The 27,245-nt window shown below is 42.3% G+C and overlaps 1 protein-coding gene across 1 annotated transcript in view; it reads left to right on the forward strand.

The window, feature by feature from the left end:
• Nucleotides 1-23,326, forward strand: part of LOC141499596 (uncharacterized) — a 42,248-nt gene extending 18,922 nt beyond the window's left edge. The window contains exon 6 of the mRNA XM_074202258.1: nt 1,644-23,326. The gene's annotated coding sequence lies outside the window, so the exon portion shown is untranslated. The remainder of the gene's footprint in view (nt 1-1,643) is intronic.
• The last annotated feature ends 3,919 nt before the right edge of the window (nt 23,327-27,245 follow it).

Raw genomic sequence — 27,245 nt, forward strand, 5'->3', positions numbered from 1 at the left:
GATACTGGGAGGTTAGGAGTTGTGGGATGCAGATGGTAGGGAGGGTCTGATGTAGTCTGGGGAGTTAAGACTCCTTTTGGGAGTCAGTTTGATGGAGTAGGAGAATTTGATAAGCAGAGTGGGAGTCACAAAGGGAGGGGGGCATCTCCTTAGTTCAAAAAACAGCTGGACATATGGGATTTGTTCCACTTGCCTTATTTCTGACACAAATTCAGGTCAGTGAGGGCGTTGGGGAATTTTTGGAATTCAAGGTTCCCATGGAGAGGAGTATTGCAAGATATGAGCACCCATTGAGTAGCCCAGTAGCTATGACTAAGACCCACATGGCAAGGGGTGGGGGAGGTATTGGTTTAAACAGAGAAAGAAAGAGGCATTCCAATTCTGTTGCTCTGCTTTGAGGCAGTTCCCCATCTAGCTAGGATTTTGGAAAGGAACATTCTGGTTGTCCTGGCAAGAAGAAAGGGGACTACCCAGGAAGGGGTTTTACCTCTTGAATGACTTCTGTCTTCTGAAGTGATTGGGGTGGAGTAAGCATCATTTGGTGGGTGTGTTGAAAGAAATAGAAATGATGAGTTCTCGATCTGAGGTTTCCAGGCTTTCAGAATCAGTTTTGCTTTTGACACTTATTGTGTGAAACCCTGTTTCTTTACCTGTCTGAGATTCAGTTTCTTCATCTGCTTTTTGGGGGAGAGGGCCCTATCCCTAGATGGACTAGACTTGTGATTTTTTTTTATTTTCTAGAGCTCCAGATGAAGAAATTCTTTCTGTCAATGTAGATCAATAATTTTTTTCTTCAACTTTTGCTCTTAAGGAGTTGTTCATGGCTTGGGGGTTCCCCAAAACTTACAGCCATTAAGTGTCAGAGTTAGAATTTGAATGCATATCTGCCTGATTTCCAGACTGATTCTCTGTTCACTATGGACAGCTAAGTACTACCTTGGGCAAGTCACTTAACCCTAATTACTCACATCTAGGGTCATCTCTAGTCATTTTGGTTTATATCTGACCCTTGGACCCTGATAGTTTCAGAGAAGAAAGTGAGGCTGGTGACTTAGCATAGCACCCTTGCACTCAAATTCAATTCACTTGTTTGTCATGGCATCCTTTCTTGTTGCTATCATCTTCTTTGAGAATGAAGGACAAACATCATCATTCACTATGCCATATCACCCCTCTTCCTTATCTTTTTTTCTCTAGATTTTATTTATTTTATTTTTTAAATTAAGATCCCCATTTTATTGTGAAATGAAAGCATCAACAAACAATCATTTCTTGAACTGAAGAAAAGAAAGGAGAAATAACAGATTGTAGGGATATCTCAATAAGGTTTTTTTTTAAAAGGAGATAGTTTTATAGATCTCAAGGCACTATATAAATAAGTTATAACAGCAATAATAATGAGAATAAGAACATTTCTATGGTATTTAATGTTTGCAAAGTGCTATACCTGGCCCTTGCTATGCTTACATTCTAATTGGAGACATTAATCATCAATCATCCTATCTAAGCAGAAAAGGACAGAGACCTTCCTCTTTTGATATGGTGAGGTTGGAAGTGAGGGAGGGGTGGAAATAAGGAAGGGAGGATAGGGAGACTAGAAGGATCTCCTAGACCTCAGCTCAGGTGTGCTTATCCTTTTACAGAGCAGCTCTGCTCCCAGCCGCCTGCCCATTCCGGACTCCAAGTGCCGCTGCATCCTGATTCTTCTACCTGGAGAAGTGAGCAGTCTCGTCCAGAGTTCCATCTTCAAGTCCCAGAATGATGATACTCAGCCTGGGCCGACAGACTCTTCTGGGGACCTCTCCACCATGCTTTTCCTTTCTCACCCAGCAGAGTGAGTGCCAAAGCTCGGAAAATGCTGGGATGATCCCTTCGTTTATAGTTGGACAGCTTGGGTTTGAATACTGGCCCTGCCACTCTACCCATGTGAATTCTGACAAGTCACTTCACCTCTCTGGGCTGGTTTCCCCTCCCTTTTAAAATGAGAGCGGTTGCATCAGAAGATCCTTTCTATGCTAGATCTATGACCCAGAGGCCTATTAGTGAATTTCTGACTTGGCTTCTGTCTCATAGAGAAGGATAGCTTCTGATTTGAATAGTAGATTCAGAATAATCCTGCCAACAGAGGCCGAGCCCCAGGTAAAGGCACATGGATGGGACTCTGGGGAGACTTCCCACTGTGGCACAGCTGCCTATTTGGAAGATATATAGAGACTTTCCCTGTCCTTTTATCTTGGTCTCTTCTACCTAAAGGGCAGAGGGATGCAAGTTATTTCTAAATCAAGGTCAAACTTAAGGATTTTCCAGCCTAGGGTAGAACATGATATATAGCAAAGACCATTGGATTTGACATCAAGGGCCCAGGTTCTATTAAGAGCTATCTAACCTTGGGAGAATGCCTTCAACTCTTTGACCCTGGTTTCCTCACCTGTAAAAGGAACGGGTTGGGCTTGGATGGTCTCTAGAGGTCTTTAACTCTACACCTGATGCTCTTTTGCCAATCCTCACCTTACCCTTTCTCCCCTTCTACTAGGGTACCCAGTCTGGGGTTAAAACCAATTTTCAAAAATGCTTTTCCTAAATCCACTTAGAAGGGTTCCTTCAGGAACCTGAAAGTCCATCCTTGGGATACAAAATTAGAAGGGGGAGTCTCAAGGTGAATGGTGGGACAAGTGCAGCGAATCTGGATTCTTAGCTAGAAACTTCTCTGTTTCCCATCTTTAACTGATCAATTATTCCTCCAAGGCTCCTCCTTTTTTGAGTGTTGGTGGGTTCCCCCAGAAGCATAAGGGGATAACGTGTTCCCTCTCATTGGAGTAGGACTTGTGGAGGGGAAGAAGGAATGTTTTACAGGTGAAATGAATGCAGACCAATTTTTCCTTCTGTGAATGGGTGGAGCAGTATTCTGAACAGTACAATTTCAGAGACCCCCAGGTTTTCTAGTCCAGATCTTTGACCAAGACCCTGTTCTGCTCAGTCAGGGGACAGGTGCCTAGCAGACAGAAAGAGAAAGTGAATTAAATGTGACACCTGAACTAGGATGCCATCCTCCCATTCCCTTGATACCACCATTGATAAAGGGTATCACCCAGTGGAATAAGTATTGGGAGGGGGTGCCTAGGGCCCAATTTGATTCTGATCTGTCAAACCAAAGCTGAGGTGATGACAGGTCCCATTTTAAGCCCTTTGTACCCCAATTTTCCTCTCTCTCTCAGTTGTTGCTTTGTCAATGCAAAGCTCTGCTTATTGGTAGGAAGAAGGCAAGCAGTGGGGTGGCTAGGTGGTACAGTGGATAAAACACTGGCCCTGGAATCAGGAGGACCTGAGTTCAAATCCAACCTCAGACACTTAATAATTACTTAGCTGTTTGGGCAAGTCATTTGACCTCATTGCCTTGCAAAAACAAAACTAACAAAGAAAGCAAGCAGGAGAGAGCTCTAAGTGAGTGCAAAGCTAGGGTTCATTGGGCTTGACCTCTAGGCTCCAATGATTCATCTGCAAAATAGGGGTAATGAGGTCTCACCTCAGGGGATTAAATTAGATGACCTTTTGAGATTCCTTTCTCCATAGTTCCAAAACCTCTGGAGGTGGGGGATGATCCAGCACAAATTTAGAAACATGGCAGCTGCCTTGAGAGCAATGAGTATTCTTGTCACTAGAGGGCAAGTAGAGATTGGATCGCCACGCTCTAGGTCTATAGAGTCTTGTCACTAAATAGGAGATTAGGCTGCAAAGCCATTGGCAATGACCTCCTTGGGATATATGCCATTGACCCTTTAGCCCTTAACCATGACAGGACTGTGGAGGGAGTAGTTTTGAAGAGGGTTTGTTTATCTTTTATAATCTCCCAGAGGGTACTGGGAGGAAGTGAAAAAAAAAACCCCACTGACTGTGAAGCTAGAGGAACTGATTTCATTTCTCACCTCTATGGATAACCTTGGGTGAGTCACTTAACTTTGGCAAGCCTCAGTTTCCTCATTTATAAAATGAGGAAATTGGACCAAATGACCTCTGAAACTCTTCCAACCCTAAATCTATGATGATGGAATAGCTCATTAAGGATGCCTCTCCTTTGGGACTTCAAACGAATCCTCTTTAAAAATATTTATCTGCTCGACATATTCCACCTCTTAGAGTTTATGACCAGAGTGCAAAGAGCCCTTGTTTAGGAGATCTGGGTTCTAGTTCCAGCTTGGCTGCAAATGATCTGCATGAACTTGAGCAAGGCATGACTCTTCTCTAAGCCTCATTTTTCTCTTCTGCAAAATTAGGGCAATGGGCAAGATGACCTCTAATCTCTAAAGGACCTAAAACTACTCTTTTGAAGGCCTGAAAGAGTGCTCATAGTCCTGGTTCTTAGCTCCTGTCCAGTGTTTAGTATCCCAGCACTGAAAGTCCACCCTTCACAGTTTAGTCCTTGCCTGATGGCTTGGGAGAATGAAAAATACTTTTGGATGAATTCTCTAGAGCACTCTTTGCAAACATTTAAAAAAATCCCCCCCCCCCAAGTTTCTATGCTCCCTGAATCCTAGATGTGGTCCCTTTTGGAGAACTCAGTGCAGACTGTTGAAAGGGAAGAAAGCATGTTTTGTGGGTGAAGTGACTACAGACCATTTTTTCCTCCATGTGAGTGGATGGGGCAATATTACGGAAAAACATGCCTTGGAGACCTCCAGGTTTTCCCATTCAGATCCTGGGCTAAATCTTGCTTTGCTCATTCAGAGAACAAGTGACCAGTAGTTAGATGGGGAAAGTGGTTGGAATGTGAAATTTTACAAGGTTTTTTCCTGCCCCCAATTCCCCATTACCCCCACTGACCGATATTTTTGAACATTAGAAGTTAGAAATTCAACTTGGGAGAATATGTATCAAAAAACATTTCTCATGTTAGTATGGAAGTTTTCTCAGCCTTTTGCTTCATTCCAGTCCAATTCAACCCAGAGGGTTATTGACACCAATAGTTCATCAAAAATATAATTTAGACTTATAGGCTGAGGAGATCCCAGTCCTGTCCTCAAGAAGCTTATAGTCTAGTGAGAGAAATTAAACTGATGACATGTAAATCAGAGAACAACAGGAGCAGAAATAAAACTCTGGGCTTGGCAGCATAGTTCAGAGAAAAGAACCTTGAATTCAGAGTCCGAGGCCTGGGTTCAAATCCCATCTCCCCCATTTTACTACCTATGTGACCTTGGGCAAATTTCTTCAACTTCCTAGGCCTTTGTTTTCTTTTCTGTATTATGAAGGGTTGGCTACATGGCTGTTGAGGTTTCTTCTTGCCCTATACATATGATCCCATGATTCAAAGTCAAGTCAGACAGTAAAGAGTAGGGTAAAAGCATGGATTAGAGGAAGGTTCCATGAAGGCAGAGCCATAACTGGAAGTTTCTCTACCTGAGCCAAGTGGCATCAGCAGCAATAGTGTGGGGAGGACAGGAGAGGTTTTCTTGGACTGTGCTCTGTTTGAAGGAGAAGGTTCTGATTTATCAAGAGGTCTCCAAGTTGAAGAGGTTATTCCTTCCCCCCCTCAGGAAAAGGCTTTTACTACTGTTCCCTTCAATGGGACTGGAGAGGATGCATCCCTGGGATAGTGGTGTTAATACCTTTGCCATTTCTTGCTCAGGGCCAAAACTGCAGGTTGCCCACCCTAGTTCTGGCTCTGCCTGGAGGTGGAGATGGGGCCAGAAGTTTGGAGGAAGGGCATTTTAGGAGGGAAGCTTTGGAGTCTTGGGAATCTGTGCGGTGAATGGTACAAGAATGGCTCAATGAAGTAGGAGGGTTCTTGGAATTACCAAGGAATAACCTTGAACTAATGCTGCATGTGTGCCATTAACATACTAACCCCAGGGAGTCTTGAGGCCCCACTGGTACCAAGGAAATGTGCCTGATGATGGATGGGCTGTTCAGTGTGTCTTTTGGTGGCAGACTAACCAACTAACTGGACCTGAAGCATGCTTTTTACTAACTGATGTTTTTCTGTTTGGCTCCCATGCTATCCTATCCTAATTTCACAGAACAATGATGACCTTTGAAGGGAAATGGGAAACCCTGGGCCAATTGGGGTTGTGGTCTCAGGATCTCTGGGCAGACTGACAGCCCATTCACTCATAGGAAACCTGCTTCTCCCAAAAATTGGGACTGGGGATTCCCCCATCGACAAGACCATGCTAGCCTCTTGCCTGTCAGGCTCCCTTAGCTCGGCCTTGGGCACCGGAATTCGGGCACACAAAGCCCAGAAAGCAGCCACCAGCACCCTGCCCCATTCACCCCCTAATATCTACTTTCTGCTCATAGACCCTGAGTCTTGGATGGGGTTTACCAGGGTTTGGCAACCCCCTCCCTGGCCCCCTATGGAGGCCATCGCTATTAGTCTTCTGTTCGGTCAGTGGTTACTTTTTTCTTTTCTTCCTATTACTAACCCATTTCTAACCTGAGCCAATGCCTCAACTACATTGCTGCTAACCAACTAATGCTCCCTGCTTATCTCCATTTCTCTCCTAGTGGCTCAGACCTATTCCTTTGCAGAGATGTCTCAGCTGGTGGTGATATGTTGTTCCTTACTAACCCATGCACTGATTTTAGTCCTTGTTTCTGTCTTACTAACACCAGTCTTAATGCACCTGCTAGCCAACCTTATCAGGGAGAGCAGATGCCCAGGGTTTTCCAACCCTGAAGTCTAGGTTTTCCAGTAATTGCTTCTGCATTTATACTACTACCACTACTATTACTACCACTACTACTACTGCTATTGCTACTACTATCGCTAGTGCCACCACTCCTACCATGACTACTACTACTACTACTACTACTACTACTACTACTACTACTACTACCACCACCACTACTACTACTACTACTACTACTACTACTACCACTACCACTACCACTACTACTACTACTACTACTACTACTACTACTGCTGCTACTACTCTTACTCTTACTACTACTACCACTTCTATTACTACTACTACAACTAAAACTTATAATTTTTATGGTGCTTTAGAATTATTAGCAATAACATTTATATGGCACCTTAAGATTTGCAAGGCATTTTACAAATAACTCATTTGGTTCTCACAACAATCCTGGGAGGTAGGTACTAAAATCATTCCATTTTACAGATGAGGAATGGAGCCTGAAGAAGTTAAAACAACTTTCCCAGAGTCCCAAAGCTAGCATGATGACAAAAAGATGAGATTTGGACCCAGGTCATTATCATGCTAAGTCCAAGATTCATCTGGCACAAGGAAAGAATTTGGAAAATCCTTGTTGGTGGTCAATTTATTCACTATTGAGCCAGACCAGAGTCAGTCAATTTGGAATGGGAACTCTCCTCAGATTTATTGATGTTTAGGGAACTGTACACTCTTGCTATGGTCTTCCCAGGAGGCCTTACCTGAGGAGTTGGAGTAGGAAAAGTTGGTCATGCTGATTGGCACAGGGTCTTCTCCCTTGGGAAAGTCAATTTCCTTCTCTGGGCTCCCGTGTTTCTCTCTGTATAATGAGAAAGTGAGACTCAATTATCTTTAAGGTCTCTTCCAGCTCTGAAATTTGGTGAGTCTGGTCTCCATTTCATCCCTTATAATGGGAGGAGGTTAGCTTAGATATGTCCCATCTTTTGATTCTATGATCTTAGTCATGATGACTATGAGTTTCATAGATCCTGGTTTCATCAGAACTGGATCGAAGATGTCATGTTGGGTAGCTCTCTGTGGAGCTGAGAGGGAGGGTGGGCATTATGATCATCATTGTTATTATTATTATTATCATTATTAATGCATTATGGGGAGATTTTCACAAAACTAATATGTCTGTGGAGAACTTCCCCACCCAGAGTGACCTGATATGAGAACATTGGGTTGGAAGTACCCACCAAATGAGAGCTGTCTTAATGAATTGGCTTAGAAGGGGTGGTGGAAGGAAGACAAAGCTCTCCTTTCATGTTAATGACTGCCCTCATGCCTCAAGAAAGCAGAGGTTTTGAGACCCCCTCCTTCCCCTTTCCCAAGGCCTTAGTCTTTCCCTTCTCCCAGGATTATTAAGTCTCTGCTTACTGTTCTGGTTGTAGATTGTTATTCTTTTCTCCTTTGCAGCAAAATCTAACTGAGTCGCTTTATCACTAACAGACACTCCCTGGAGGTGGAGAGATGCTCACTTCAAACTGCCTTTGAGAGCCAGCTGACAGCTCGGTTCATAGGAAAGATGGCTGTACTGGGGAAGGGAGATCCCAATTTCAGTTCCCCCACTTATTAGAAAAGTGAGAATTTCCGGCATCCTTGCCATTTGGCTCCCCAGGGTTCCCTGGGGTAAGGAATCTGGTATGTCTCGGGGTTATCTAGCACCAAACCCATCACTGGAATCCATCCCTAGGAAGATACCAACTTTACCTTCCTCTCTTTCTTCCCCTTGTGTCCATCTACAATCTGACTCAGAACCTATTGCCAAGGCTGGGGAAACACTAATGGCTCCAACCTGTTTCCTCCCTACGTTTACTCTTCTGTAAGTGGCTCAAGAGTATTCAGAGGAAGGATCTGAGATGTTTTTTAAAGAGAAGGCAGTGTCCTATGAAGAGGAAGGAACTTAGAAACTATGGTTTGGGATTTAGAGTCAGAGAACTTTGGCTTGCATCCTTGCTCTTGCCTCGGACAAGTCCTTTCACTTTACTGACCCTCAGGATTCCCATCTGTATGATAGAGATACTTCCACTCCTACTCATCACCCCAAGAACTCTTGGGAAGAAAACAATTTGGAAGGATATCCTTTCCTAGTCTATGTCAGAAACACGATACCTTTTCTCTTGTGCTTTTATCTATATTCCTAATATCCATGTATGGGGAAGGCTTTTGATAGGATACGTATCCCCATTTTACAGATGGAGAAACTGAGGCACATTGAATAAGGTATCTCATCCAAAAAATGTTTAAGAGAAGAGAAGCTATGGGATGAGGAGAAGAAAGGGAGGAAATGGAGCTGGATTAGAACTGGAGATAAATACAAATATTCCTCGGGAATGTGTAGACAGTTAGAGGTCATTCATATTTTAGTAAGAAATAGTGGGGATGACAAGCTAAAATTTATGTAATTTATGCAAGGAGAGATGGAAAAAGATTGGGTAGGTTCAGTGTTCTGCCCAGGTGTACTGGCCAGTAAAGACTATACAGGTGGAGATCTAACCACAGGAAAAGACCTGGCAGCAGTTGAGGGACTGGTTCACTCTGTTTCCCTACCTCCTTCATCACTTCTTATCTCCCCCTTCTGGCTCTTTCTTCTCCACTCTTCACTTTCCTTTCTCCTTCATTCTCCCATTTTGTCCTCCTTCTTTTCTCTTTATTTCTCATTCTTTCTTTTCCTTCTCCTCACTTCTCCCCTTCTCTTTTTCCTCCCTCCTCTCCCCCTTTCTCTCTTCTTTCTCCTGTCTTTTCCTTCCTTTTGTTCCTCTTTTCTTCCTTTTGTTCCTCTTCTCTTCACCTGAGAAATCCAGACCTTTAAAACTCCATAGAGTTCAAAGTCGAGAAGACAACATATGATATATTGAGGGTTAGGTTTACAACGAAAGGCAGAAATGGCACATTGCTTCCAAACTAACCTTGGGGTTTCAGTCTTTATATTCCCCAAGTCTTTCTTGCCTATATTATGCCTTATCCCTAAAGGTTGGGATGTTGGGAGAGCATCAGGGACCTGGGTGATATGCGTAAAGGGCAGTGAGGATTAGGTCTTGAGCTATTTTTTGTGAACCTGGCCCAGCTGGTGGGCACCTCTCCTTCCTGCACTATTTTGGCTCCCAGTCACTAACCCTAGCTGCTTCTCTGCTCAACCTGCCTCTCCCTGGCTGGCCCTGCTCTCTAACCACTAATAGGCACTGCCTCTGCTTAGCCCCTGAGTGGTCAGACCACTGGCCCGCCTGTCACAGCTCTCCTATTAACCTCTTCTGCGTGACCGCTACTAACCCCAGCCCTCCTCAGTTCCTTTCAGCAGAAACTAATGGCTTGCTGACTCCTTTCCACTAACAAGCAGGTTCAGCTCTCTGTGGTTAACAGCTTGGGTATCTGCATGGCTGGTGAGGGTCCTGGAACCTTTGGTTCAAAGTGTGTCTAATCAGGTATGTTTGTCTCTGAGGGTGGGGGTGGGGGTGGAGGTATGACTTGGTGGCTGTTCGTGTCCTTGAGGGTCTCCTTACCCTCTCCTCTGCCTAGTTCTTGCTCAAGGGACCTGGCTCCTTGACCCATGGAGACAATATTTGGAGAATCATTTAGTGGCCTTTGATGTGATTCATGGGGTCTCTCCTTCTCCAAATGACTCACCTGGACAGAAATTCCACTATCTCTTGTGAAATTTAAATTTTCTTTTTTTTCTTGATGAGACTTTTGGTTTCATCCATTTATGGGACTTCCAGAGGAGAAAACTCTCCATTGATTCAATGGCATCCACCATTGGAGATTATAGAGTTTCCTGGAACTTTGAGAGGTTAAGTGACTTACCCAGGGTCATACAGCCAGGTTGTGGCAGATGTGGACCCTGAACCCTTCCTGACTCCAAGGTTGGCTCTCAATCCTTTATCTCATCTTGCCATTTTCATATGCTTTAAAATAGAAATATTCTTGGGGAATGTAGGCAGTTCGAGGTCATTCATATTTTAGTAAGACATAGTGGGGATGACAACCTAAAATTTATGTAATGTTTTAAAGGTTATAAAATTATTTGTATCTTATTAAATCATTGGAGTCTCACAACTTTGTAAAATAGGTGATTGTTCCCATTTTACAGATGAGGAAACCGACTAGATTTCTTTGATTTAAATAATCAGAGAAGGAGTTGTATAGAGGTAATTGGAGTTTTGGTGGGAGTAGAGGGGTTTTTTGGAATGTGGGGGCTTGCAGAATAAGACAGATAAGGGTGGAGCTGGTTTTGTTGAGTCAGAGAGAAGCATGTGGTACCATGGGAGGAGAGGTGGATTTGGAATCAGGGGATTTGACTTTAAATCCTGCCTTTCCTACCCTGGGAGACCTGGGGAAGCTGCTTCCCTCTGATAGACCTTAGTTTCCTCATCCCTAAAATGGAGCCAGCCCTAAATCTATGATCCATGTCCTATGACCTATGATCATAGCCACGATCCTATGAAGTCTGAGAGCTCCTTAAGAGGTTTGAGAGTATGTCACATAGACAAAACAATGTGAATGGAAAGAGAGCTGGAAGGGACTCAAAGGTAGAACTTGATTTTGATGCTGTCCTTGGGTCTTCCTGGCCTACAGCTGACTTGGTGACCAGCAGGTAAGAAGAGACGTTAGTTCCCATGATTAATGGTGCAGCATATAGAAGGCAACGTTTAGATTCCCAACATTCCCAGAATTCATAGCAATGGCCCTAAGCTTATCCTGCATGTTAAGGCAAGGAGAAGGACTCTGGGTGAACCAGCTGAGGGGAGCCCAGCCGATATCTTGGCTTCCAGGGTTCTCAGGAGACCTGGGGATCAATCCCTCTGAGATTCGAATACATATTTTTTTTTGGAAACAGCACAGTCCCATCCACTGAAATCTGGCTTCCAGCCAGGTGTTCTTAAATGTCAATTAGCTCAGGGCTAATTGAGCAGATCTGGTAACAAGGGGTTGATGGATGAGAAGAGCCACCTAGCTCTAAGATTTCCTGGGAATGAGCCAGATTCTGCTTGACTGAGCTGTGGATGGACTAAGTGAGAAGTGAGGCATTAGGAAGGCTTGGGAAGGATCCTGGGCAACCAGACCTCCTCCATTATAGAATCTTTGAAGCTCAGAGCAGGAAGGATCTCCTTCCATGACCATCTAGTCTAGTCCATTCCTTTTATTGCATAACCAACCATCACTCTCTGGAGGCAGCTCTACTCCTCTCTGGGATGGTTTGAGTTGCCAGAAGATTCTGACTATATCAAATCCAAATTTCCAAATTCCTGATTTTATTTCTGATTCTAGTAGGAAAAACATCAATTTTCTTCCTTATAACATGCAGAAGCAGAGAGCATCATAGTCCCCTGAGTCTAGTCTTCAGGTTAAAAGTGACTAGTTCCTTTAACTGATTCTCAAAGGAAATGGACTTAAAGTCCTCTCCTAGTTTGGTTGCCATCTCTGGTCAGCTTATTAATAAAGCATTTCAAGGGAAGCTAGGTAGTTCAGTGGTTAGAGTACTGACCCTGGAATCAGGAGGACCTGAGTCCAAATCCAACCTTAGCTACTAAATACTTACTTAGCTGTGTGTGATCTTGGGCAAGTCACAACCTCATTGCCTTGCAGCCTCCTTTCAAAAAAAAAATCAAAAAATTTTTTTTAAAAAGCATCTAGATGTTGTAGTAGATAGAGTACTAGATCTGGGATCAGGAAGACCTGAATTCAAATCCTCCCACAGACACTAATTGTGTGAACCTGGGCAAGTCATTAACCCCTCTCAGTTTTAGTTCCCTCATCTTCAAAATGAAGATAATAATAGTACCGGTGAGGATCAAATGAGATATTTGTAAAGTGTTTTGTGAAGTTTAGAACATAATATAATAGCAACCTAGAATCTATTAATCGATTTGAACATGTACAAATATTATCTCATTTGACCTCCACAATAATCTTGGGAAGGAGGGTTGGATTGGAGGTTTTTTAAAAAAAAATGTACAGATAAGGAAACTGATGTAGACAGATAAAATGACTTGCTTGGAGTCACACATCTATTAAGTTAGCTATTAACTATTATCAGTATCTTTCTTAAAATATTATATATAACACATAAATGTGATATAAATATCAAAATAAACTTAATATAACATATAGTGTGTATATATGCAGCAGTCCTGAAATAATGTAAGTAGGGGAGAAGACACTGTCTTTCCTAAGATTGTTCTGGTTGAGTTTTTACCATCCCGGACCCCATGGGAATTCTAGAATGGCCATCTGCTGTTGCCTTCCAGTGGTCTCCTGGGCTGAGAATGGGATCTTGGTGGCTGTGTCCAGTAGTGAAAGAGACTTGCTCCCTCTAGTGGGACATGTGTCAAATTTCACCCAAGGTAGAGCATCCTGAGGCAGTTCATTCTTTTCGTGAATCCTCATTTCCTGGGTCATAGCAGGCAAAGCATCTGCGCTGGTCATATGTCACCGGCGTTGTAATGTGTTACAGTTCATAAAGGATACCTCATAGAGACTGTCTCAGTCTATTTTCACAACAGTTCTATGACTGAGGCAGTGCTGGGATTAATCTTTTGCAGATAGGGACATTGAGACCGAGAGAAAGTTAAGGGGCGCTTTGCTTTTAAACCATTGAAATTAGTTGGGCTGAAATTTCCTTATGTATAAGAATACTAGCGTTGGACTAACTGGTCTTAAATATTAGGATTCTGAGACCTAATCAAACAAAAAAATGATTAAATATCACATGTACTGATGATGCCAAGATAAAATGAAACATGCTCTGCTCTGAAGGGGCTTAAAAATCTAACAAGAGCTCATATTCTCTTGCTCAGAAATATTAAATTATTTGCCCATGGTCTCCCTGTACGTGGCAGGGCTGGGACTAGGACCCATGTCTCTACCTGCAGCCCAGTTTCCAGAGTTTAAATGTAGAAGAGAATATAGACTTTGTCTAGAGAAGTTGGCCAGAAGATTCATCACAGGCCGTAAGGGCTGGAGATATAAAGAAAGGGAAAAGAGAGTCCCTGTTCCTTAGGAGTTCCCAGTCTGATGGAGGATAGACTCATCTAGTTGAGAGTGGTGGAACTGGTTCGCATCTATGCACAATGTATTGGACTGATTGGTCTTTGAGGTCTTTTCTCATTTGAATTCCTGTGATCTCAAGGCCCTAGTCAGAGATCTTTATTTTACAAAACAAGACAAATGAAGCCAGAGACTCCAAGTGGTTGGCCTATCTGCACACTAAGAGAAGTGGCAGAATTGAGGATTCAAATATGGGTCCCCTAACTCAAGTTACATCTTTGGAGTCCTGTAATGAATTAGATGAGCTTATACTGTATTTTTCTTGACCATGCAGGACAATTAAGAAACTTTTTCCAACCAAACAAAACCCAGCCCAAATGGGATGCTTCCTTCCTTCCTTCCTTCCTTCCTTCCTTCCTTCCTTCCTTCCTTCCTTCCTTCCTTCCTTCCTTCCTTCTTTTCTTTTTTAGGTTTTTGCAAGGCAATGGGGTTAAGTGGCTTGTCCAAGGCCACACAGCTAGGGAATTATTAAATGTCTGAGGCTGAATTTGAACTCAGGTCCTCCTGACTCCAGAGCTGGTGCTCTATCCACTGTGCCACCTAGCTGCCCCCTCAAATGGGATACTTTCAAAATTTTTAAGCAACATCCTCAAAGCCTAGCTGTCTTAAAAATGACTTCTAATGGACCTGTTTTGCCAATTTTTAGAGAATGTTGTAAGGAGTGATGTAAGTATAAGGTGCCTGACATTTTAGATAGTCTGCTCAATGAATAATATGTATATTAACCAGATCTATAGTCTACTGTAGCTGGAAGGGACCTTAGAGCTTATGTAGTCTAACCTCTCAGTTTATAAATTAGGAAACTGAAGTCCAGAGAGGTGCACACAGCTTAGGGTTAATAACCTGCTTGTTTTGTTTCAGTTTTCCTGATTCTAAGAGAAGCTGCCTCTATTTTTTTTTTGTTTTTGTTTTTGTTCTTTAGATTTTTGCAAGGCAAATAGGGTTAAGTGGCTTGCCCAAGGCCACACAGCTAGGTAATTATTAAGTGTCTGAGACTGGATTTGAACCCAGGTACTCCTGACTCCAAGGCTGGTGCTTTATCCACTATGCCACCTAGCTGCCCCAGCTGCCTCTATTCTTAATGAACTCTGGAGAGACTTTGAAACCCCTCCCAGCTCTGACATTGACTCTTCCAAGATTCTTCCCATATCTGTCATTCTTTGTTCTAAGGTCCCTCTCAACTTTACCTATTCTAAGGTCCTTCCCACTCTGATATTCCCTTCTAGTCTGGCATTCCTGGCTCTAAGGTACCTCCCAGCGCTAACATTCTCTATTCTAAATTCATTCTCAGCTCTGAAAATCCCTGTTGTAAGTCCCTTCTAGTTGTTTTGTTATATTCCCTGTTCTAAGGATTCCCTTCCCCTTGCTCCCCTAATACTCCCCCTCATCACCAACTTTGATATTCTATGTGCATAGCTGAAACACTCTAGCAATCTATTAAGGTCAAGGCTTTTGTACCACCCCATGAAAATACTCTGCCCCAAACACCTTTCCATCTAGGGGTCATTTTAGAGAACAATCAGGAGGAGTCCAGGATGGGGAGAAGAATCAAGGTATGTGCATGATTTTGTACTCTAACTGCCCAGAAGTTACTCAAATGCCTTCATTCTCTCTCCTTCATCTTTTCCTCAGCAATCCAATTGAATGATCAGATTTCTTGGGAGTGAATGGATTTCTATAACTATAGGGTCCTTTGAATCCTATTTATCTTATGACGATGAGAATCAGGGAAGGCTTCCTACTGGGAATAGGAAGTGGTTTTGGGTTGGGTTTTAAAGTATGGTTTAAAAAGCAGCAGGAGAAGAGGAAGAGGGAAGACATTCCAGGCAAGTATGACCTTGAACACTCAAGAGATGTGGCCAATATGGACTCAACTCCAGCCTGGTTTCTCCTCAGGGATTTAGGGATTGAGGGTATACATACCAACAAGTTGGGGTTGTGGTGAATGGGGAATGTAAGTGTATATTTTGGGGAGAGGAAATGAGGAATCCAGGTCTGCAGAAAGCCTTAGGCCCAGCTCTGAGGGATGGAAGACTGGAGAAGGCAATTTCCATGTGATTGTCAAATGACATGGAAAGTCAATATTTCACATGTGGCTTGTGTGAATGCAACAAAAATGTTTGACATTTTGTTTCACTAAGGAATGTAGCTCTGAAAATCACATACCTGATGTTGATACGGCATTTAAAAATGAAGTCCATTTTATCAACCAGTCAGTCCACAGGCAGTTAGTTAATAGGTACCTGCTTAAGTGAAGGTACTGTCCTAGGTGCTAGGAAAACCAAAAAACCCAAACAAGTAAAACAGTCCCTGTCCTCAAGGGGCTTACATTCTTTTTGGGGAAACAACATGTACGATATAGGGAATAAATATTAAATCATTGCATACAAGGTAGGTAGGTTAAGAGGGCCCTAGCTGTTAGGGTGATTGGGAATGCTGTTTTAATTTGTTTATGATTTCATCATATGACAAACAGGCAGATGTCATATGGTCTCTTGGAAACAGGTAGGTATCCCTGTATATGGGGGAAACATTGCTATTTAGAGATCTTATTTTCAGAATTTTTCTGGGCATAGTTATTCTGATAGTATGATATACTACTTTGGGAAGCAGTGAGTTTCCTAGCACTGGAAGTCTCCAAGCAGAGGCAGGTGACCACTTATTGGCTATGTTGTGGAATTCCTGTTCAGTTCTAGGTGGAACCAAATGGTCTATAAGGTCCCACCTGTCGTGGACATTCTGTGATTCCATTCACCAGGATTCCCCTCTGGCCTCCTTTTCTCCTGGGTGGATCAGGGCACTGGTGTTATTTTGTTGGCCATATTTTCCTTTGCCTTGTTCTTAAGCTTACTTCTGGGAAGATCATTCTGGTAAGGGTGTTGCCAATGAGACAAAGAAAGGAAACTAAATCATGTCAAAGGAGGGACAATCAAAGGAGCTGGGGATGTCTAGATTGGAGAGGAATCACAGAATTACAGAATGTTGGAACTCAAAGAGACGCAAGAGGTCATTTTGTCCAATTTATACCTGACCAAGAATCCCCTCTCTGAGAGAAGACTCAGAGAGATGAGATTCCTATCTTCAAACAGATGAAGAACTGATATGTGGAAGGAGAACCTAATCCATTCTCTTGGTCCGGGGTCAGGGTGGGGGACTAGGATCAGTGGATGGAAGATACAAGTAGGCAAATTCTGGCTGTATATAACAGAGTTTCTTAGTAATTAGAGATATACAGTAATGTAATGGGCAGAGTAAAACCTGCCAATGAAGGTTTTCAAGCAAAGTCTACATGATCATTGTTTGGGAAGGGGGCATTGTAAAAGGATTCCTGCCTCAGGGAGGTATTGGATGATGACCTCTGAGCTCTATGATTCTATTTTTTGAAATTCTCACCTCAAATCTCCATGCCTGAAATTTCACTGTTAGAACATTTTTTTTTGAGAGTTCAAGGCACCTGTTGAAATACTCCCCTCCATCCCCATCCATACACCAATGAGAAGTAAGGTTTGGCTGATAGTTCCTGAGCACTTAGAGGTGGTTAGGATTTAGGAACTGAATATTTGGACTTGTAAGATATAGCCAGGAGAGCATAGAAAGGGAGGGAGAAGCAAAGTGATGTCAGATTTTGCAGCTGACCCTGGGGTCATCTATACTCTTTTGTTCAAGAACCAATAGAGATTCTCAGTACACAGGTATTATATTAAGAATATCCATGCTTCTTGTGCATCATGCAAAAATGGCGGATTAAATGACTAAAAATGCTTCCCATTCTACGGGGAAGTACAAATTCCCACAAATTGAGAGACAGCATGGAAAAATGGTTAGGGCACCTGATTTACCATCAATCAGGAGGACCTGAGTTCAAATCTCCCCTCAGAAACTTGCTAGTTGTGTGACATGAAGTCATTTCACCTCAGTTTCCTCTTTTGTAAATTTGGGCATGTGGCTGGACTTGATGGCCTCTACAATCCTTCCCAACTCTCAATCCACGATCCTATTAACCAATGAGGTTAGATGACTTATCTAAGGTCAAATTGACAGTAAGTAGCAGAGCAAAGATTCAAACTCAGGTTCTCTGGCTCCAAATCTGTTACTTTTTACAGTCAAAGATGAGGCATCATAGTCCTTGCCCTCAATGAAATTACAATTTCATATGGAAATGGGACATGAAGCCTATATCTATAACTGTAAGAAAAGTTAGAATACCTGAAGAATAAGGGAGAGTATACTCCCCCCAGTGTTTCAAGGAAGGAAGGGTCATTTCTAGCTGAGGGGATCCAAAGGGACTTAAATAAAGTATGGCCCCTGAGTTGAGTCTTTTCAGCAGGTGGAGCTGAAGCTTGGGGAGTTCATTTCAGGCATGCAGGTATGGGGAGTGCCATATGCAAAGTGCATGGAGGTGAGAAGCATAGATGTGTTATCAGGGAATAGCATGCAGTTCAATCTGGCTGGAATGTACTGATGGTGTGTGTGTGTGTATGTGTGTGTGTGTGTGTGTGTGTGTGTGTGTGTGTGTGTGTGATGGGGAGAAAGGTGAGATGGCAGTGGAAAGGTAAGTTGGAGGCAGATTGTGAAGGGTCTTGATGCCCATGATCAACCAGTTGGATTAATCAATCAACAAACATTTATTAAGCACCTGCTGTGTACCATCCACTGGGCTAAGGTTCAGGAATATAGAGACAGAAATAATGAAAGAAACATTCTATTTAATTCTATTTGATTCAGGAGCAGCTGAGCCAAGGTCTGTGACTAGAGGAATCATCAGCTCACTTTGGTGACTGAGTAGATTGGAGAGGTGGATTGGAGAAGCATGTCCATGGCATGTGCTTACTAATGGTTTGTAGAATTGAATTGAATTGAATTGAATCCCATCAGAGGCAGGGAGAACAAATATGGAGAAAAATTAATAATCTGAATGAGAAGTGATGGGGCCTGAGCTGGGTGGTGGGAAGTGAGATTGAAGTAGAAGGAGAGAGAATTCAATTCAATCCAAGAAACATTAAAATGCTGCCTGTGTCAGGTGCTGGGGATGCTAAGGCAAAAAAGAAAGAATCCTGCCCTCAAGGAGCTTACATTCAAATGGGGAAACAGCACAGATAAGTAAATGACAATGATGTACAAAGGAGTCTCAGAGGAAAAGGAAAGTTGGTGTATTAATGATAGACATTTCAGAGGGTTCCTAGGACAAGCAGGGAAGATTGGGATGTATGAGGACATGAGACCTGGGAGTGGTGGCCAGGGTGGGGAAACTTTGAATTGGGCAGCCTACATCTTAGAAGCACAGGATGCCCTTGAGTAGATTTAAGGACAATTGTCAAGGTTTCATAGGAGCTGAGGTCATATTGGTTTAAGAGGTGAAAGAAGGTGGTCAAGGGAATCCTTTGAGGGTCAGGCCGAATCCAAAGGGCTGAGGTACCTTCAGCCAAGTACACTTTACCTCAAGTCTTATCCTAATGTTGAGTAGATTATTTTCTGTGTGTGTGTGTGTGTGTGTGTGTGTGTATGTATGTATGTATATTTGCATGTGTGTGTGTAAGATCTTTGATCCTTGGTTAAAGGGTAGGTCATGAGTCCCTTGTCCTCTCTGGTGGCCAAATCAAGGACCAGTGGAGTCCCTGGATCCTGTCTGGTTAGGAAAGGACAAGGCATGAGAGTTTTCATGGTCATCTGGGGATATGTGGAAGAGAGATTATCAAGATGAGATGTGGAAAGTGATCAAATGTGGGCAAGAGGTAGAGGTCAAAGCCAATTAAAGAACAGAAATTCTCCTGCCCTCATGGAGCCAACCTTCTAGCTGGAGAGGAGTTGAGGGGATGGAGAGAACCCTTTGGGTTGGAGGTGGGGAGGTACTAAAGGAAAGCAAAACAAAGAGGGATCTTTGAAGGGGCTCAAATGGTTTCACTAAGGGATGTTCTAGACTGAGAAGAATAGAAGTGGCCAAGGCTCAATGACCCCAAAATGCAGGGCTTGCTATTTTTGGGGGAAAGGTGAGTAGTTTGGTTTGCCAGAAAACCTGGAATTTATGAGAGACCATAGATCTAGACCTGGAAAGGGTATCACAAGTGACATAGTCCAACCTCTACCCCCCATTTTGCAGATGATAAAATTGAGGCATAAGGATGTTGAGTGACTTGCCCATAGTTAGAGAGAGACAGGATTTGCACCCAGATCCCTGGTCTCTAGAATTAGGATTCATTTTCTCTGTACTAGATAAGGATGGAAAACAGATTTTATGCAACAACAAAAAATTAAACCTCTACTATGTCTTGGCTCCTGGAATGGGCAATTCAAAGATGAAGAAGATGTGGGCTTCAGAGTGGTCTCCTTGGTCAAACAGGATCTTAGAGCTGGAATGGAGTTCCTTGTGTGACTTTGGGCAAATCATTTTAAACTTCTCTGGACCTCAGTTTCCCCTTCTGTAAAGTGAGAGGGGTGGACTAGATGATCTCCAAAGTCTATGATCTTATGGATTTGGACATTAACTTGTCCTGAACAGGAATCACCTCTCTAGAGGTTTTTTTGACAAATTATCATCATCCCTCTGCTTGAGACGAGGCTAACCAATGAAAAGATAAATCCTTGGGAATTGGTAGAGGAACCAAGAATGAGAACGAAATACTGTGGGTTGGAGGTGGTCAGGGGAGACCTACTGGAGGGAGGGCTTGGAATTAAACCCTGAAGACTAAGTGGAGCTGGAGGAGGTAGGGGTAAGGTCAGAGGACATTCCACACAGGGGATCCAAGGCACAGGTGAGGAGTTTGGCTTGGAATCAAGGGTTCTTCTCACACAAAGGGTGACAGATAAAGCTTAGGGAGGAGGAAAGATGTCAGGGTCAACTGGATGACTCATTGTCCACAAAAATGAGGCAAATGGAGATCAGGAAGGTCACCCATGCTGAGAGTGCTCAACAAAAGAAGAAACTGAGACATGGAGAAACATATCAAGGGACTTGTCCATGGTCACAGAGGTAGTTTCAGAGCTTGGATTTGAATTTAAGTCTTCTGACCTCAAATTTCTTTTTTTTCCCTTAGTCTCTGGGTCCCTCCCTTTCTCCTCCCCTTCCCCCCTAGATACCCTTTAGTCCCTGAACCTTATTTATCTTTCATAATTTGGACTCTGGACTCTGACCTGTGCTTGTCAATCCCGATATCTTCAGTATCTAGCCTCCCCAAACTCTATTGTCCCCATTCTGAGGAAAGCTCCTGGTCCTAGTGCCATTGTGGATGGGGCAGGTATGGTTACCTCATTGTCTCACATCTTTTTTTTCCCATACCTACCTACAGAACCTTACCTGCCTCTCAAACCTGAACCTAAGAGACCGAATATTATTTTTTGATTTATTTATTTAAAAAAACTATTAAGTCCCTACCTTTACAAGACCTGACACAGGCCCTGGAGATAGGGATGGGATCAAGTCAGTGATTTGCCTGGTTGAGGGAGATATTAGGTGGTTAAACTCCTACCAATGCAGACTCTGTTGTGTCCCCTTCATATACCTTTTGGTTTTTTGTATTTAAATGTTTTCCTTTTAGTCTTAGAGAGTTGTCCAGAGGACTGAGACATTCAGTTACATGCCAAGAGTCACATATTTGGCATGTAGGGGAAGGGGAGGCAAGACCTGGGGGATTCTTGTCATACTCCCTTTAGATTCTGGGATTACCAAGACAAAAATGAAACAGTTTCTGTCTTCAAGGATCTTTCTATTCAAGGGAGAAAAGTGAATCCGATATAGATGCAAAATATTGAGTGGAGGGTGCTATTGGGTGGGTGATAAAGAATCAAGAAACACCTTCTATAGAAGTTGGAAATAGCCAGGGTTCAGATGAGAGCATTTAGAGTGTAAAGTGCTTTTAGAGACTATTTAGACCTATGGTGTCATTGTTCAGAAGAAAAACTGAGGCCAGAGGAGAGAAATGAATTGCCCAAATCCCAGTTGATCTGAATTTATTAAAACCTAGGCCTTGCGATTCTTTCTTCAGCACAATACTATTTATATTGAAATCTGTTCAATTGAAGTCAGCCCCCAAAGTCATAGAATCACTGATTGATTCTTCTCTGTCAACTTAAATGTTTGGAGGCTCTAAGTTAAAATTCGGTACCTGAGGGTCATTCTTGGGGTGGGGGGGATTTGTTGAGGAATGACTGCTTTTCTTCCTTTCTCCTGAATTTGGCTACTGTCTTAGAAGGAAGAAATAATTGGCTGTATATGGGCTCAGGAATAATCTCTCCCTTCCCTCCCCCCATTCAGCTCTGATGGAAGTTTGATCTCTCACCATCAGAAAACTACTCCTTTATTTTAAAAGTCTTGGATTTATTGCTTTTCCTGTGGGTCCATTCATGCATTGTTGTTCTCAGTCTGCAACTCTCTGTAACCAGTCTTGGGGAATGGAATGGTTAAGTGATTTATCCAGGGTCACACAGCTAGTATATGTTGGGGGAGGAATTGAATCAAGGTTTGGGTCCAAGGTCAATCTCTCTATCCAGTCTATCAAGAGGTCACAAAATGGAATCTATGAATTTTCTTTTAAAAAGAAAAGTGTTTTTTGCAATTCTATTTCAATATAATTGTTTTTCTTTGTAATCCTTTACTTTATGTTATGTATTTAAAAACCTGGCTCTGAGAATAGGTCCAGAGGTATCAGAATACCTGAGATGTCTGTGTATTTCTCTTGAAAGTGGGCAAAAGGACAGGTATCTGGGAAGGGTAAGATTTTAAGTCATTCTTAGTTCCATAGTCCTTAGTATAAATGATGGATCTTTGATTCAGTTTTTAAAAAGGGAACATATAAAGCGTGGGTGGTTTATGAGTGTGTAGAAGTGACAGGGGAAATCAGTGAAACTTAAATCTGGAAAAGGACCTTCAAGGTTATCTAGCTCAACCCTAACCTGGAAAAGAATTCCCCTTTCCCAAATTCCACTGAAATTATCATCTACTTTCCAATGAAAACCTCAAGTAATTGAGAGAAACTAAGAAAAAGGGAAGAGGAAGAAGAAACAAAGACCCTGGCTGTTGGGGATGGGGTACTGGGGGTGGCAATTCCAGACTCTAAACTTTTCATTCTATGATTCTGTGATTTCTTTCCTGGTCTTACTGGTCATCATGTAAAACATTTACATCAGACCAGCTAGGGATCCCAGTCCTAGGGCCTCTACTTGGTCTTGGGTACCAGAATGAAGATGGATACTAATCCTTTCCAAAATCCTTTCCAAAAATCCTTTCCATATTGCCTGTGCCTTGGTGGAATTCCCAGAGAAAAAAGTGAAGAAAAACAGAATTTGATATTCATTTCAGTTTTCAGCATTCATTTCAACAAAATTTGAACCCTAGCCAGCATTTGAAAGGTCTCTATGACCCAGAATAATGTGATGTTACCAATAGTATCCATGGTCCACAGAGGTGAATTTGACTTGATGGAATAGAATTGTTTCCTGAGACTGTGTGGGGGAAATGACTTTCTGTATATGGAGTCTGTTTTAACTCTTGACTTTGACTGTAAAATGGAAAATGTATTTCCCGAGGGAAAACAATGGTTCCAAGAACTAATAAAACTCTACTTAATGCAATAAGGCCTTTAAGCATTACAGATATACCAGAAATATATACTTTTGTGACTAAGTGATTGTATTTGCTTTTTTTGGGGGGGGGTTACCAAGGACAGGAATTATGTCTTAATCATTGGCAGGCAAGAGAATCTAGGGTGAGACTTCAAACCTAAGAGAAACTCAAGAAATATTTTTCTCACTTCAAGTGAGAGAATTGAAACCTGACTTGTCTCAAAATATTGGGGAGTAGGGGAGTGCTATACAGAGGCCTTGAGTGTTGACTCTAGTTGGAAGGAACTTCCTCCTAGGAGTCAAGAACCCTGCGGCAAATGTAAAGTCCTGTAATTGGGTTAATTATGCAACAAATGCAAGGTAAGATAGGATAGTCAGGGATAGGGAAAGCCAGATAGTTCATGTGAGAAAGATTTAGGGAGTTTAGGGGGCTTTCCATTTGTTATATATATATATATATATGTATGCATGTATATATATGTATATGTAAATATCTAAATATTTGTGTATATGTGTGTATATGCCCCTATACACACATATATGTAAATATACATGCATATATATATATATATATATCCCTTTATATAGGGACAATTAGATATTACAGTTCTGGGTCTGGAATCAGGAAGGTCTGAGTTCAATTTTGGCTTCAGACACTGAGCTTCTTATCTGTAAAATGAGTTAGAAAAGGAAGTGACAGTCACTCCAGGATCATGACCCCAAAGAAAGGTCATGAAGAATCAAACCTTACTTCAAAATGATTAAACAACAAAAATGATAACATTTGGGCCCCCAAAGCTAAGGAGATATCAGCTTGTATTAAGAGAGATTGCATCTCCAGCACCAGATAGCCTCTGTACTCTGTCCAAGGTACTTTGCCCTGGTGAGACAACTTCCTTTTTGGAGGAAGCACCATATTTTAGGAAGGACATTGGCTAATCTGAGTACATTCCAATCTGAAACAATCTGATGACTAAAATGGGGAGGGTATTAGAGATCATGCCACATAAGGATTAAATGAAAGAATTGGAACTTTTAACCTGGAGGAGAAAAAATGCAATGGTGACAAGAGAGCTATGTTTGAGCATTTAAAGATCTGTTATGTGGAAGAGGCATTGGATTGATTCTTCCTGGCTTTAGGACAGAATTAAAAGCAATGAATGGGGATATAAACCTCAATGAAAAGGAAAATTTCCTAACAAGGAGTATCATCATAAAGTGGAATATTGCTTCTATGAGTAGTAAATTCCTTCTCTGCAGTCCCCCAACTCCCCCCCCCCCCCCGCAACCATTGAAGGTATTTAACTTTAATTTTTTTTAATTTTTGGTTTTTGCAAGGCAATGGGGTTAAATGACTTGCCCAAGGCCACACAGCTGGGTCATTATTAAGTGTCTGAGACTGTATTTGACTTGGATCCTCCTGACTCTAGGGCCGGTGCTCTATCCACTGTTCCACCTAGCCACCCCCATTGAAGGTATTTAACCAGAGACTGAATATCATAGAGGGAGCTTTTGTCCATCACCAGAGGGCTTGCAGGGGTCCTTCATAGTTCAGAGATTCTGGGATTCTAGTTCTCACTCCAGATCAGTTATTGAATTATATGACATCTTTAAATTGTTACCCTTTCGGGATTTACTTGCCTCATCTTCAAAAATAATTATAATGGTTATTTAGTTGCCTAAAGGCAGGGGGCTAGGCTGGGTGGTCACTTAGGGTGCTGGCCAGTTCTAGGGTACATGATTTTTTTGAGGCAATTGGGGTTAAATTACTTGTCCAGAGTCACATAGCTAGTAATTGTCTGTGCTTGCATTTGAATGCAGGTCCCCCTCCAGGGACAGTCTATTCCCTTCACTTTATCCATTGGCCCTAGGTGATATATCTAGCTACTCCCTAGGTTATATGATTTTGACAGCATAGAAGGGGTATGCACCCAGACAGCTGGAGAAGTCATGCAGGAAAACTTCCTACATTGTGTTGATTTGTTATGTCACTGAATCATGAAAATTCATGAAAAATCATGAAAGGAATTTCCCGTCTCTCGTCCCCACACCTCCAATCCTCTAACTCATCCATACAAACATTCCAATTCTTCATCTCCCCCCTATTCTGACATTGACCTAGAGAAGAGGAGAGGTAAAGGCGAGGGGAAAAAATTGAACTGGAGAGAAACAGGCCTGGCCAGGAAGCAATTAGGCTACACTTGAACTTTTTAAGGTTCTTCACAGATTTTATCTCATCTGGTCCTCAAGTTATTAGTATTCTCCTTCCCATTTTACAGATGAGGAAGCTGAGTCTGAGAGAGGTCGAGTGACTTTTCCAGAGCTACATAATCTATAAGTATCTGAAGCAGGATTTGAACCCAGGTTTTCCTGACTCCAAATTCTATCCTGACATTCTTATCTATTACACCATCAAACATCCCCTTAGTGTAGAATAGCAATCTAGAATCACATATCTACAGCTTGAAGGGACCTCAAGCATCATTTAGTTTTCACCCCCTGATTTTTAAAGAAGAAGGAATTGAGGGACAGAGAAGTTGAGAGATTTATTAGGATTAGATCCTAGGAAGAGACCCTAAAATATTCTAATCTACTCATTTTACAGATGAAGAAACTGAGGCTAAAATGAATAGCAAAAATCTGAGATAGAATCTGAGCCCAAAGAGGTGCTTAAAACAGCTCTTGAGACAAGTAGCTCAAACCTGTTTGAATAATTGTTTCTAGGGGCGGCTAGGTGGCACATGGAGCACTGGCCCTGGAGTCAGGAGGACCTGAGTTCAAATCCGGCCTCAGACACTTCATAATTCCCTAGCTGTGTGGCTTTGGGCAAGCCACTTAACCCCGTTTGCCTTGCCAAAACCTAAAAAACAAACAAACAAACAAAATAATTGTTGCTGATATTTCTGTTGCATGTTAACATTTCCAAAGCACTTTGCATTCATCATCTCAGTTTGATTTTTCATAATGCTTCCTGTGAGGTGGGGACCATTGTTACTACTCCATTTTATGGATAAATAAACTGAGGCTCAGAGATATTCAGTGACTCATCCATGATTTCTTGGTGGGATAGTTAGAAGTAGGATTCTGATTCCAGGTCACATGTGCTTTTTACTGGACTACGGTGACTTCTTTGGGAGCCCTGGGACCTGTGCTTGGTCATCTTCAGCAGTCTTGGATCTGGGCTGTCTATCAAGCAACAACCTGACTGATAGATGACTTCCATTACACAGTTTGCAAAATACTTTATAGACATTATCTCACACGATAATCCTGTGAAAACATCATTCCCATTTTACAGATGAAGAGACTGAGGTTTGGAGAGCTGAAGCAGAAATTTGCCCACAATTTTGCCCCAATCAATCAATCAATTGATCAATCAATATTTATTAAATCCCTACTATGTGTTAAGTGCTGGAGGATACAAAAAGAGGAAAGAGATGGCCCCTACCTGAGACTAGATTCAGACAAATATGTATCAACTGATATGATATGTGTCTTTTTTTTTTTTTTGCAAGGCAAATGGGGTTAAATGGCTTGCCCAAGGCCACACAGCTAGGTAATTATTAAGTGTCTGAGACTGGATTTGAACCCAGGTCCTCCTGACCCCAAGGCCGGTGCTTTATCCACTACTCCACCTAGCCGCCCCTGATATGTGTCTTAAGATAATGTTCAAACCCAGGTCTTCTTGGTTCTGAGTTCAGTGTTCTAGCCATTATGCCATACTGCTCTCTATGTGTTACTCCACACTAGAGGTCACTTGGTCAGCCACAAAGCTCTCTGGGACTCACTCCAGCTTTCCTATTGCTCCTTTTGTGGGTGATGTTGGCATTCTTGCCTATATAGGATATTGCTTGGTGTTTCTTTCTCCCAAACAGATCATTCTTGTCTCCCTTCTACTCATTCTTCTGTCTGGCCTTGTCCAATGTGTTTTCCATTCGGAGTTCTTGTGATCTTTTTATATGCAGTTTT

The sequence above is a fragment of the Macrotis lagotis genome, chromosome X (genome assembly GCF_037893015.1).
Source record: "Macrotis lagotis isolate mMagLag1 chromosome X, bilby.v1.9.chrom.fasta, whole genome shotgun sequence".
Taxonomy (NCBI): Eukaryota; Metazoa; Chordata; class Mammalia; order Peramelemorphia; family Peramelidae; genus Macrotis; species Macrotis lagotis.